The 4327-nt window shown below is 41.5% G+C and overlaps 1 non-coding gene across 1 annotated transcript; it reads right to left on the bottom strand.

The window, feature by feature from the left end:
• Window positions 1-3663: 3663 nt before the first annotated feature.
• On the bottom strand, window positions 3664-3770 carry LOC135269751 (U6 spliceosomal RNA). The gene has a single exon (XR_010338015.1). It is a non-coding gene; the product is annotated as a U6 spliceosomal RNA (small nuclear RNA).
• Window positions 3771-4327: the final 557 nt, after the last annotated feature.

The following is a 4327-nucleotide window of genomic DNA, read 5'->3' on the forward strand; positions in this document are numbered from 1 at the left end:
TTATAGCAATGCAAAATGGACTTATGCAATATGTATACAGTTCAATAAATATTCATAAAGTAAAAATATCTAATTAATCCCTTTCTTGAATTTGTGGATTGATTTTCAAAAGTTCTGGAAGGTTCTCAGACATCGTCTTTTAATATTGTCTCTGTCTCATTTTTACCCTCTCTTTTTCTTTTCTCCTAGAACTGTAATCACAGGCTATGTTGAATCTTCTCATTCTGTCCTCTGTATCCCTCAGCCTTTTGTTTTATATTATTGATCTGTTTATCACACTAGGCTGCATATTGGAAAACTTCTTCAGATCTAGGTTCCTATTCACTAATTGTCCCTTCAGCTTTGTCTAATTCACATATACAAGGTTTTTCATTGCAATAGTATAGTAGTTACTCCTTACCCATGGTTATGTTCCAAGAACCCCCAATGGATGCCAGAAACTGTGAATAGTACTGATCTCTGCATATACAATGTTTTCTCCTATATATACATAACTATGATAAAGTTTAATTTATAAACTCAGCAAAGTAGTAGATTAACAACTATGCCTACTGATCAAATGAAATAATTATTTACATATACCATAATATAAGTTATTTGAATGTGGTCTCTCTCTCTCTCTCTCTCTCTCTCTCTCAAAATATCTTATTGTGTGTAATATTTTCAGACTGCAGTTGAATGCAGGTAACTGAAACCACAGAAAGTGAAACTGTGGATAAGGGAGATGCTGCATTTTATGTTTCCAGAACATCAGTTGGTTCTTTTACACATCTCCTCCTATTTCCACATCCTAGTTCTTAAAGTTCTTAAATCATTTTAAAACATTTAAATTCGATGCCTGGTAATTCTGATATCTGAAGTCTTTGCAAATCTGATTCTACTGTGTTATTTTTATATTCTTTGCTCTTTATGTTTTATTTCTTCCTGTCTAAAACGTTTCTCTGTATGTTTTTTAATTTTTTTTTAATTTTATAATTTGAAACTCTTGGCTCATAATTTATTCCCCTCTTCTTTTGTTGCTCATTTCCCACAGTCCCATCCTCCTACATAGGGTCAGGATCCTAGTTGCACTGATGGAAGGGGTAGATGCTATGCTCATTGAATTCACTGGTGGTGAGGAAGGACAGCATAGACTGGCACAGGTCATGTTTGGAAATAACCTTCCAGGGTTCATGAATCCTGAGTCACTGAGTAGGTCCTAAGCTGTTCAGTTTTCTTAAAACTCTATCAGTGAGGGAGGCCGAGGCGGGTGGATCATGAGGTCAAGAGATCGAGACCATCCTGGTCAACATGGTGAAACCCCATCTCTACTAAAAATACAGAAAATTAGCTGGGCACAGTGGCACGTGCCTGTAATCCCAGCTACTCAGGAGGCTGAGGCAGGAGACTTGCCTGAACCCAGGAGACGGAGGTTGTGGTGAGCCGAGATCACACCATTGCACTCCAGCCTGGGTAACAAGAGTGAAACTCTGTCTCAGAAAAAAAAAAAACAAACAAACAAAAACCTCTATCAGTGAGAATTATTTGAAAACTGAGATAAGTAAGTTTGTCCAAGTAGTCCTTCCGTTGCCATAGACAAGCATTCTGCCTCCAGCAGCAATTTCAGGAGATGCAAAGAGCCTTTTGATCCTTTATTCCTAGGAAAGGAAGCCCAGCTCCAGTCCTGCCAACTGCAGAGGGAGGCTGTCTCTAGTCCTGTCAACTCTCGGCATGTTTGTTTCCTGACCATTAGGGGAGTCAGAGTCCTGGCCTTGTCTCACTGCTCAATGCTCAATGCAGCTCTGACTGGTGCAGTAGGGAGAGGGGCTCCCTCGGGCTGGACAGAGTGAGGAAAAGCAGTGCCAGGGCCCTCAAATCTGAAGTGGCCTCAAATAGGGGCTTGCCAGGGCCCAGTGTTTCTTCTTTTTCTTATACTGTGAAGGAGTCCACACAGAACCAGGATGAGAACCTCTTCAGCTGTCTCTCAGACTAGTGCAAAGCCTAGACCTAGGGAAAGTCTTAAAAGAACTCTAATACCCTGTCTTTGTCACCCATGGGTTTTGCAATGACCACCACTGAGCATGGACTGGACCAGGACTTGGACCCAGGTCAGCCCTGTGCCTTCCCCACCCCTCCAACTTCAACATGCCCAACCCTAAAAAGGGATTATTTGTATTAAACACCACCTCTGAAGCCACCCTGTCTTGGAGCCCAAATCCACAGTACTGCTTGACCTAGGAAATATTTCACAGATTTCTGCCACACAGGGGGCTTTACTTGTCTTTATTTCTAGAGATTAAAAAAAAAGTTCAAATACATACATATGGCTGACACAGGAACACTCAGAGAGTTGTTGCTGGCTCTTCCCCTTGCCCCTCACCAAGAATGGTAGAGACCACGCAGGAGAAAAGAAGCTGACCTCACCCATGGAAGTTTCAGACATTAGGGATCAAGGAGTCACTGCTCAGAAACCAAACTGAAAGTGATGGCGAGCCAGCCACATCTCTCTTAGGTCCCAGTCAGGCTTCTAGAGGGCGAGGTTGGCCAAATCCATCTCCTTGATGACAGGATGTGCCTTGGCAGCCTACAGCTTCTCCTTCGCCTTCTCCTCCACAACAACTGGTTTGGCCTGGAAACCCTCTTCCTTTTCAGGTCTTCATCCTCTGGGACATGGTTCTGCAGCCTGAATTCCCTGAGCATCTTGCTTTCCTCCTCCTCTTCACTGAGCTGCTTGGTCTTTGGCTCCCCATTTTCCTCGTCCCTGTGCCTGGTTTTCTCATTGGGCCTTCAGCTATTCTTTGGCCACAGAGCATCTTCCTAGAAAGTCTAGGTGCACAGCCACCTTTCAGCCACCTTCCTTCCACTACCTTCCTTCCGCCATCACCGTCTTGCCGACAGACCCCTCGTTTTCTCTCATCTTGCATTACTCATTCCCAAGGAGACAATCAAAGAGAGTAGACAAACAAAGGCCTATTATTATTTTATTATTATTATTATACTTTAAGTTCTGCAGTACATGTGCAGAATGTGCAGGTTTGTTACATAGATACACATGTGCCATGGTGGTTTGCTGCATCCATCCCCCTATCATCTACATTATGTATTTCTCCTAGTTAGCCCTCCCCAATCCCCCACCCAGTGCTTTTCCTTCCCTAACCCCCCTACCCCTGACAGGCCCCAATGTGTGATGTTCTCCTCCCTGTGTCCATGTGTTCTCATGTTCAACAGTCACTTTTGAGTGAGAACATGCAGTGTTTGGTTTTCTGTTCTTGTGTCAGTTTGCTGACAATGATGGTTTCCAGCTTTATCCATGTCCCTGCAAAGGACATGAACTCATCACTTTTGATCGCTGCATAGTGTTCCATGGTGTATATGTGCCACATTTTCTTTATGTAGTCTATCATTGATGGGCATTTGGGTTGGTTCTGGGTCTTTGCTATTGTGAACAGTGCCACAATAAACATACACGTGCATGTGTCTTTATAGTTGAATGTTTTATAATCCTTTCGGTATATACCCAGTAATGGAATTGCTGGGTCAAATGCTATGTCTATTTCTAGGTCCTTGAGGAATCGCCACACTGTCTTCCACAATGTTTGAACTAACTTACACTCCCACCAGCAGTGTAAAAGTGTTCCTATTTCTTCACATCCTCTCCAGCATCTGTTGTTTCCTGATTTTCTTTTTAATATGGAAGGCTTCACGAATTTACATGTCATCCTTGAGCAGGGGCCATGCTAATCTTTTCTGTATTGTTCCAATTTTAGTATATGTGCTGCCAAAGCAAGCACCTCTCCTGATTTTTTAATGATTGCCATTCTAACTGGCATGAGGTGGTATCTCAATGTGGTTTTGATTTGCATTTTTCTAAAGACCAGTGATGCTGAGCTTTTCTTCATATCTTTGTTGCCTGCATAAATGTCTTCTTTTGAGAAGTATCTGTTCATACCCTTTGCCCGCTTTTTGATGGGGTTGTTTTCTTCTTGTAAATTTGTTTAAGTTCCTTATAGATTCTGGTTGTTAGCCCTTTGTCAGATGGGTAGATTGCAAAACTTTTCTTCTATTATGTTGCTTGCCCATTCACTCTAATGATGTTTCTTTTGCTCTGCAGAAGCTCTTACGTTTAATTAGATCACATTTGTCTATTTTGGCGTTCATTGCCATTGCTTTTGGTGTTTTGGTCATGAAGTCCTTGCCTATGCCTATGTTTCTATGAAAATGTTAACATCAAACTATAATAATTAGATGTTAAATTTTGTTTATTGGTCACATCATCATAAAAGAATTTGAACAAACATTCAAGCTTTTTCTTGTAAAGTTGAGAAACTTAAATATTTCCAAGGTAATT

This window comes from Aotus nancymaae, unplaced genomic scaffold (assembly GCF_030222135.1).
Source record: "Aotus nancymaae isolate 86718 unplaced genomic scaffold, 86718_ANA_hifiasm-v0.15.2.pri h1tg000057l, whole genome shotgun sequence".
Taxonomy (NCBI): Eukaryota; Metazoa; Chordata; class Mammalia; order Primates; family Aotidae; genus Aotus; species Aotus nancymaae.